Source organism: Haliotis rubra, unplaced genomic scaffold, assembly GCF_003918875.1.
Source record: "Haliotis rubra isolate DU_JTF1 unplaced genomic scaffold, ASM391887v1 Scf173, whole genome shotgun sequence".
NCBI classification, from domain to species: domain Eukaryota; kingdom Metazoa; phylum Mollusca; class Gastropoda; order Lepetellida; family Haliotidae; genus Haliotis; species Haliotis rubra.
Window position 1 is genome coordinate 200,031 of NW_025765703.1, and position 10,655 is coordinate 210,685.

A 10,655-nucleotide genomic window follows, 5' to 3' on the forward strand; every position below is an offset into this window, starting at 1 on the left:
AACCTCTAACTAGTGGTTGTGTCAGGGCATGACGGGGTGAGTGAGACTTCTCTGTTAACCTCTAACTAGTGGTTGTGTCAGGGCATGACGGGGTGAGTGAGACTTCTCTGTTAACCTCTAACTAGTGGTTGTGTCAGGGCATGACGGGGTGAGTGAGTGAGACTTCTCTGTTAACCTCTAACTAGTGGTTGTGTCAGGGCATGACGGGGTGAGTGAGACTTCTCTGTTAACCTCTAACTAGTGGTTGTGTCAGGGCATGACGGGGTGAGTGAGACTTCTCTGTTAACCTCTAACTAATGGTGAGACAGGGTGAGTGAGACTTCTCTGTTAACCTCTAACTAGTGGTTGTGTCAGGGCATGACGGGTTGAGTGAGACTTCTCTGTTAACCTCTAACTAGTGGTTGTGTCAGGGCACGGGTTGAGTGAGACTGAACCTCTAACTAGAGGGCGTTAACCTCTAACTAGTGGTTGTGTCAGGGCAGACTTGAGTGAGACTTCTCTGTTAACCTCTAACTAGTGGTTGTGTCTGTTAACCTCTAACTAGTGGTTTTAACCTCAGTGGCATGACGGGTTGAGTGAGACTTCTCTGTTAACCTCTAACTAGTGGTTGTGTCAGGGCTAGTGGTTGTGTCAGGGCATGACAGGTTGAGAGACTTCTCTGTTAACCTCTAACTAGAGGGCATGACGGGTTGACTTCTCTGTTAACCTCTAACTAGTGGTTGTGTCAGGGCATGACGGGGTGAGTGAGACTTCTCTGTTAACCTCTAACTAGTGGTTGTGTCAGGGCATGACGGGGTGAGTGAGACTTCTCTGTTAACCTCTAACTAGTGGTTGTGTCAGGGCATGACGGGTGAGTGAGACTGACGGGGTCTCTGTTAACCTCTAACTAATGGTTGTGTCAGGGCATGACGGGGTGAGTGAGACTTCTCTGTTAACCTCTAACTAATGGTTGTGTCAGGGCATGACGGGGTGAGTGAGACTTCTCTGTTAACCTCTAACTAGTGGTTGTGTCAGGGCATGACGGGGTGAGTGAGACTTCTCTGTTAACCTCTAACTAAGTGGTTGTGTCAGGACATGACGGGTTGAGTGAGACTTCTCTGTTAACCTCTAACTAGTGGTTGTGTCAGGGCGTGACGGGTTGAGTGAGACTTCTCTGTTAACCTCTAACTAGTGGTTGTGTCAGGGCATGACGGGTTGAGTGAGACTTCTCTGTTAACCCGTAACTGGTGATGATGTGGAAGTCACAGAGCTAACTTTAACTGAATTACATGACAAAAGAAAGGCTCACATCTCAAGCACGTACCGTACAACCAAATTCGACAATATCTAAGAACGCCTATAGCTCAAACCTGCTTGAACTCACATGTACAGATGATATGTACCATTCTGAAACGGACCACATCGAAAGTTTTGGAAGTGTTGTCAACAGAAGTCTCGCGCAGTCGTGAGATGGGTAATACTGTGCGCAAAACGTACGAAAAGTCTACGAGATACTTGCGTACGTCATCCTCATACGAAAATAACAAGGATACATTATGCTTGCTCTTTCATCTTTGTCAGTGTTAGTGCACATACATATCTCCTGTTGAAGACCCACTGATCACTTCTCAGATGGCATCTTTGTGCTGATGTCCGAGTCGACTGACGGTCCTACTGTGTGGACTTTCAGATACCGCCAGTAGATTAGCATCACGTGATGGATGAGGTGTCGACTCACATGTAATAGCTGCTGACTAAACTGACATATTCCACCTGTACAGTTTGTCTCCAGGAGCGTTCCCACCAGACAGAGATCATCCAAGATTACATTTTACTTTGATACACAGGTATTTAGTACTATACATTCGTAATACGACGCCCCATCTATAGAAATGTACTGTGTCGTGTCAGCATTAACCAAGCAGTGTAAATAACAGACCAATGCCTTGTCTCATCTTCATATACCAGAGCACTGCCTTGTGTCATTTTCATATACCAGAGTAATGCCTTGTCTCATATTCATATACCAGAGCAATGCCTTGTCTCATATTCATATACCAGAGTAATGCCTTGTGTCATCTTCATATACCAGAGCAATGTCTTGTCTCATATTCATATACCAGAGTAATGCCTTGTCTCATCTTCATATACCAGAGTAATGCCTTGTGTCATCTTCATATACCAGAGCAACCCCTTGTCTCATATTCATATACCAGAGCAACCCCTTGTCTCATATTCATATACCAGAGCAATGCCTTGTGTCATCTTCTTGTACTACAGCAATCCCTTGTCTCATCTTCATATACCAGAGAAATTCCTTGTGTCATCTTCATATACTAGAGCAATCCCTTGTCTCATCTTCTTGTACTACAGCAATCCCTTGTCTCATCTTCTTGTACTAAAGCAATCCCTTGTCTAATCTTCTTGTACTACAGGAATGCCTTGTCTCATCTTCTTGTACTACAGGAATGCCTTGCCTCAGCTTATTGTACTACAGCAATGAATTGTCTCATTTTCATGTACCAGGACAATGCCTTGCGTCCTTTTTATGTACCACATCAATCCCTTGTCTCATCTTCTTGTACCACAGCAATCCCTTGTGTCATCTTCATGTACTACCACAGCAATCAATCCTTGTGTCATCTTCTTCATGTACCAATCAATGCCTTGTGTCATCTTCATGTACCACAGCAATGCCTTGTGTCAGCCACTTATTGTACTGCAGTGTGTCGTCCATTTCATGTACCACAGCAATGCACTGTGTCACCTTCATCTTATGTACAGCAATGCCTTGTGTCATCTTCATGTACCACAGCAATGCCTTGTGTCGTCTTCATGTACCACAGCAATGCCTTGTGTCGTCTTCATGTACCACAGCAATGCCTTGTGTCATCTTCATGTACCACAGCAATGCCTTGTGTCGTCTTCATGTACTACAGCAATGCCTTGTGTCATCTTCTTGTACCACATCAATGCATTGTGTCATCTTCTTGTACCACAGCAATGCATTGTGTCATCTTCTTGTACCACAGCAATGCATTGTGTCATCTTCTTGTACCACAGCAATTCCTTGTGTCCTCTTCTTGTACCACAGCAATGCATTGTGTCATCTTCTTGTACCACAGCAATTCCTTGTGTCCTCTTCATATACCAGAGAAATTCCTTGTGTCAACTTCTTGAACCACAGGAATGCCTTGTGTCGTCTTCATGTACCACAGCAATTTCTTGTATCATCTTGAAGCGTAATACTCATAGTAATAGAGAGGGGAGAGCGTACATGATCGAGGAAACGTTTCACCCTTTGTGTAAATGCAAACCCTTTCCCACAGAAAATGTCTCGAATTGGACGGAACAACGCCGGCAACAAGACACGGAACCAGCCTCTAACGCAAGTAAGTTGGTTGACATGTAGAACAACGACCCCCAGGTTGTTTTCAGTGATCTGGTGTCTTGAGTGGGCTCCGATGCTGACCTCTATCAAGGCAAATGGTTGTCACACTCGATATTGGCACTGAGTTGTTCGACAACATATATTTCAGGGCGTCTTTGTTAGATGAAAGCATGTTTTCAATATATGTTCTCTCGATGGTTGCATTTTTATAACACCATTTCGGAATCTCTGTTAATAAATTCTCCCTTTATATTGATCAGTTTGCTAAATAATCTGCTACCATAGCACCAATATGATAGTGTCCTTGCTTTATTAAACAGTAGTCAACTACATTGGGTCTGAACTTTAGAAGTTTATTCATTCTCATTCTTCCTTCCATTCACGCTGCTGACACATTTTTAGCCTGTTCCGGTCCACAAATGCCTGTCTGCTGACGTGACTTAACACTCACTGTGTACCCCTCTGTCTGAAGTGACTGTCCGTTCTGTAACGACAGTAAGTCAACATTTCGCAATTCTAATGCGGCGAGTGTCGTGTCAAGCCAAATCGTCAAAATACGCCGCTGTTTATGAATCTAAAAGGAAGATAATTCCCATGTTCCAATATGTCACGTTATGCGACCCTCTTCCAGAGATGTTTCACACGCTATGACGACTCTGCATCGTGCGCTCCGGACATCGCTGCTGTCATCAAGGCTGTGACTTGACATGATATTCATTCAGCAAGCTCATATCATATGTTCAGTATATTGTTTCCATACCTGGACCTCCAGAACGCTCTTCCTGGGTAGCCGCGCATTAGGAACATTATTCTCTCAACGGAACTTACGAAATTTCCCCGACACAACATGTCAAACTGTTTTCAATGAAATCCGAGTGTATTTGTCCTTTACCATCTTGCCGTATTATTTTGACAATATATGTTCAAAATAATATCATGAAGGAAGATAAAGCATTTCACCTGTACCAACATACATCTCCTGCTGATTATCTATTCATACAGAAAAAAACACCTCCAGGACCTTGAATAGGTCGCCACACACAGAAGTACGTTTTTGGCCGGAAACCATTCATTCACACGTTCGTTCTTGATAAGATGGCCACGAGGTGTTTGATTGACTCCTTATGAGAATATTGACCACTATAGGGACGAACAATAGGCAATATGAAGCTCTTGGAGTACAAGGAATTACTTGAATCATTCCTACACAGACACTCGGTCGGCCAGGAAATAACCATTATGTACAGTAGCATCCCAATGAAACACCACATTATAGAAACCATTACATTAACTAATGAAGAATAAGACTAGGGGGAGTGTCTAAGAACACCTCCACATATGTATATCATACTATGTGGTTTACCTGGTGATTTTCGGTAGCGTCGAAGTGAAGGCATCAGAGGATTCCTGCCAGGGTTTCTGTACGTTTCGACATCGATATGCAGAGGTTTTAGTAACAAACGCATAGGAACATCTGCAGTGATATGCCACTCAACAACCAACCATACAGGTGTATCGATACACCACAAAATATCCAAATATACAGGTGTATCGATACACCACAAAATAACCAACAATACAGGTGTATCGATACACCACAAAAAACCCAACCATACAGGTGTATCGATACACCACAAAATAACCAACAATACAGGTGTATCGATACACCACACACAAAAACAACCATACAGCTGTATCGATACACCACAAAATAACCAACCATACAGGTGTATCGATACGCCGGTATAACCAACCATACAGGTGTATCGATACACCACAAAATAACCAACCATATAGGTGTATCAATACACCACAAAATAACCAACCATACAGGTGTATCGATACGCCGGTATAACCAAACATACAGGTGTATCGATACACCACAAAATAACCAACCATATAGGTGTATCAATACACCACAAATAACCAGCCATACATGTGTATCGATACACCACAAAATAACTAACCATATAGGTGTATCGATACATCACAAAATAACCAACCATACAGATATATCGATACACCACAAAATAACCAAACATACAGGTGTATCGATACACCACAAAATAACCAAACATACAGGTGTATCAATACACCACAAAATAACCAAACATACAGGTGTATCAATACACCCCAAAATAACTAACCATATAGGTGTATCGATACATCACAAAAAAACCAACTATACAGATATATCGATCCACCACAAAATAACCAACCATACAGGTGTATCGATACACCACAAAATAACCAACCATACAGATATATCGATACACCACAAAATAACCAACCATACAGATATATCGATACACCACAAAATAACCAAACATACAGGTGTATCGATACACCGGAAAATAACCAAACATACAGGTGTATCGATACACCACAAAATAACCAAACATACAGGTGTATCAATACACCACAAAATAACCAAACATACAGGTGTATCGATACACCACAAAATAACCAAACATACAGGTGTACACCACAATAAGTGCATCAATATGCCGGTTTAACCAACCGTACATATGAGGGTATGAATTAACCTCGTGTAAGCACTGTCAAAGCATCAAGGCACTAAATGGATAATCACAAATTATTTCACACCTGGTAGCATTTACGAACATGGCCAGTTTCATGATAACTGACAGTTTACACACAGATAGATACTGAATCTCAATCCCAAAGTGAACCTGATGAACGAATATTGTGCACATTTCAACGTCAAGTGACGAGTGAGCAAACATAACTGCACTCGTTCAGACCAATACGATTACATAAAGTTTCAGAGTGAATAAAATTGAATCCCACAAGAAGAATTAAATCCGACTCGTCTGAGATGCAAATGACGCATGTTCAGTTATTCTCACTTTACCTCGCCCCCAATTAACACCCAGCAATCAGGGCTATACCCGAAACAGTATTCATCACTATCCCGCCTGTTTGTGAGACTTTATAAAACGGGTGGGCCCGTGCTACTGATTCTGTAACTATAGAGACGGTAACTGTCTAATGTATTTTATACACATTAAAAACTGCTTTTTCCTGAATTTTACTGCCTGGGAAAATCTGATATCCTATTCACGTAAACAGCTGATAGGTAGGTTCTTGCACGGGAATGTTGCGCGACATCATCCACGTAGAACCAGTCCCAGTTTGAAGCCACGTATGACGGAGCTCCTTATTCAGCATACGAAGAAACGGAATAAGGTTCTGGTTTTGTTTGACACCTTCTTATAAAATGCAAACAAACTCAAATAGTTGTTGGTTTATAACAATTCATAAAGTAGGGTTGCAAGAATACCCGGATGCGGTGAAGCGACGCCCGATATCATCAAAAGAGCTTTCTACATCAGAATAACTTTTTAAAAGTAAATTTGTTTTAAAGAACAATGTATGAGGAAACATATCGTTAAAAACATTTTATTGACCACCACCAATACGAAATGACGCAAATTTAGGGCGTTCAGCGAAGCAGTCTTCGAAGTTGAGTTTCAGCAAGAATGCGCATAAAACATTCCTGCTGATATGCTGCTTTCCTTCGTTTCTGCGTCTGCCCCACAATGCTCAAATAGACATGTTACATATGTAACATTCAGTTACGATGTTTAATCATTTGACATCGGGAAGTAATTCATAAATATGTAACTTTATTACATATATTCAAATATTCCACACAATGTCCCGAATGTTCTGTTTTATGAGTTTTTCTATTTGAACGTGTTTTATTAATCATATTATTTGCTTAAAACAACATGAAACTGTTTACCTTTTGTTTCCTGTACGTCCCTGTAGTGTGCTCCAGTAAGTCAATCCTGGTTAAGAAAGTTGTTAATTTCAAACTCAATCCGAAATGGTATGAGTCGGTAAAACGTTATGCACTCCGCTAGATAAGAAATTCTACTAATGTCCAAACAGAAGGAAATTATCCTTAATAATTCCGTGTCGTTATGAGCCCTAGTCCAACTTTTACTCCCAGCCTTAGCGTGGTGTCTCGCTCGTCCCCTTATACGCAGTGACAGAGTGTATCTGTCGCGCGCGTTAAACACTACACTTCCGGAAACGCGCGCTAGTTCTACAGTGTCACCCGCCCGCCCCGGCAAAGCATTATGACTGGTTGGTATTCGGTCAATATCACATTCCAGTAGTCTCACAAGCTGTGATGCCAGCAACATTCACTGATACACACGTGCTCCCACGCTATCTCCATCACCATTGGTCCAACTACTTCAGTGTGGTGGCGAAGGTCCGTCCCACTAGGGTCTGCGAGGGCTCGACTTGGTGACAGAAGGACAATACCGACACTACAGTAGTAGTGGCTCTCATAACCGAATCAAGGCAGCTCTCGTCTTTTGATTTTCCAGACTTAGGAATGAAGCGTTGCTACCCTTGGCCTTGAAGTGTGGGCGAGACAAGTCTAAACAAGACTTCAATTTACCTGTTGGCTATTTAGTTCTCTGAAATGCCTCACACGAACATGAATACTTGAAAGATTCATAAATCAGACTATGTGACTTTAATTGTAGTTTGGATATAATGTCATAAGTGCTGAATAAAACTTAGATCATGAGAAAATATCTACTTTTTAAAATTTTTGATAAATGTTCCTCAACCGGAACTAAGATTTCTTTTGTACACGTGTAATGTGCCAGTGAAGATCTGGATTTCAAGTGATGTTCAGTAACCCATGCTTGTTGGACAACACACAGACCAGGCGGACAGGCTCCGAGATTTCAAGTGATGTTCAGTAACCCATGCTTGTTGGACAACACACGGACCAGGCGGACAGGCTCCGAGATTTCAAGTGATGTTCAGTAACCCATGCTTGTTGGACAACACACGGACCAGGCGGACAGGCTCCGACATTTCAAGTGATGTTCAGTAACCCATGCTTGTTGGACAACACACGGACCAGGCGGACAGGCTCCGACATTTCAAGTGATGTTCAGTAACCCATGCTTGTTGGGCAACACACGGACCAGGCGGACAGGCTCCGAGATTTCAAGTGATGTTCAGTAACCCATGCTTGTTGGACAACACACGGACCAGGCGGACAGGCTCCGAGATTTCAAGTGATGTTCAGTAACCCATGCTTGTTGGACAACACACGGACCAGGCGGACAGGCTCCGAGATTTCAAGTGATGTTCAGTAACCCATGCTTGTTGGGCAACACACGGACCAGGCGGACAGGCTCCGACATTTCAAGTGATGTTCAGTAACCCATGCTTGTTGGACAACACACGGACCAGGCGGACAGGCTCCGAGATTTCAAGTGATGTTCAGTAACCCATGCTTGTTGGACAACACACGGACCAGGCGGACAGGCTCCGAGATTTCAAGTGATGTTCAGTAACCCATGCTTGTTGGACAACACACGGACCAGGCGGACAGGCTCCGACATTTCAAGTGATGTTCAGTAACCCATGCTTGTTGGACAACACACGGACCAGGCGGACAGGCTCCGAGATTTCAAGTGATGTTCAGTAACCCATGCTTGTTGGACAACACACGGACCAGGCGGACAGGCTCCGACATTTCAAGTGATGTTCAGTAACCCATGCTTGTTGGACAACACACGGACCAGGCGGACAGGCTCCGAGATTTCAAGTGATGTTCAGTAACCCATGCTTGTTGGACAACACACGGACCAGGCGGACAGGCTCCGAGATTTCAAGTGATGTTCAGTAACCCATGCTTGTTGGACAACACACGGACCAGGCGGACAGGCTCCGACATTTCAAGTGATGTTCAGTAACCCATGCTTGTTGGACAACACACGGACCAGGCGGACAGGCTCCGACATTTCAAGTGATGTTCAGTAACCCATGCTTGTTGGGCAACACACGGACCAGGCGGACAGGCTCCGAGATTTCAAGTGATGTTCAGTAACCCATGATTGTTGGACAACAACGGACCAGGCGGACAGTTTCAAGTGATGTTCAGTAACCCATGCTTGTTGGACAACACACGGACCAGGCGGACAGGCTCCGAGATTTCAAGTGATGTTCAGTAACCCATGCTTGTTGGACAACACACGGACCAGGCGGACAGGCTCCGAGATTTCAAGTGATGTTCAGTAACCCATGCTTGTTGGACAACACACGGACCAGGCGGACAGGCTCCGAGATTTCAAGTGATGTTCAGTAACCCATGCTTGTTGGACAACACACGGACCAGGCGGACAGGCTCCGAGACTTGGCTGACTCATGTCTTCGTATCTGAAATGTGTAGATCGATGGTCAAATACTGGATTGTCTGGTCCAGAATCGATTTTAATAGAATACCGTCATGAATCTGGAATACTGCTGAGTGGGGCGTTAAACAACAATCGAACAAAACACATGTGTTGCGTTAGTGATCGACGTAATCTTTGGTCTCCAACTGTAACTATACAGCATTAATGCCAGGGAATAACGAGTTGCGATTATCTCTTAAAGTGATTGTTATAAAACCCATGTTTTAAAATCTTACCTGAAAAATATAACATCATCTTTTGAGAATATCATTATGGGTGCAATATCTACTCGATTTATCAATCAGTTGTCACAGCAAACTTGAATGTCTAATATGGCTTAAAAGCCCGTCATTTACAGTCAATACTAAGCCGCCAACAGTAGAGAGCATGGCGAACATTTCAGCCGCTGCTGCCTCACGGTGGAGAAGACCCACTGCAACACTGCTCAAACATGCTTCGCTTTTACGATGAAGGACGGAAATCTCCTGGGAGTGTTTTTTAACAGAAAAATGTTCAGCCTACGCAGAACTTGTAGAGAGCCGTGTTTGGTGTTATCACAGAGACGCAAGGCTCAACAAAAAGGTCACGTTTTCTATGTTCACTTTCTTTGTCTTAACAAATGTTGACAAGTTAGAATAAGCCAACTTTATTTGCTATCCATTAATTTCAGATGTACGGCGGAACTACAATAAATGTTTCTTCAGAAACACGCAAATGAGAGAGGAGTCGACGAGGTAAAATAAAGTGACCGGCAATATAGAGACGGTCAGAGCTAACCGGAAATTCCTCGGGAGCTCATATCGATTGCTACGGCCAGCTGATAAATAGTACAGATTTACAAACTGACCAACCCACGATACGTATCAACACTGGGGTGAAATGAACAAAGTGCTAGAGATTTATCAGGAAATTCTATTTGTTGGATGTGCATTGTACGTTCGATACAACACCGAATATAATCCTTTCTGTAGATTTTCTTCATTGATTTAAAAGTGTCGTTAATCTTTCATCGAGCGAAAGGATATGATACATGGGAAATTACAAACGGA

The 10,655-nt window shown here is 43.1% G+C and overlaps 1 protein-coding gene across 1 annotated transcript in view; it reads right to left on the reverse strand.

Annotated features, from left to right (window-relative positions):
• The window catches only part of LOC124272775, a 71,940-nt gene extending 64,470 nt beyond the window's left edge, over positions 1–7,470 (reverse strand). Inside the window, exon 1 of the mRNA XM_046707977.1 lies at positions 7,140–7,470. The gene's annotated coding sequence lies outside the window, so the exon portion shown is untranslated. The remainder of the gene's footprint in view (positions 1–7,139) is intronic.
• Between the last annotated feature and the right edge of the window lie 3,185 nt (positions 7,471–10,655).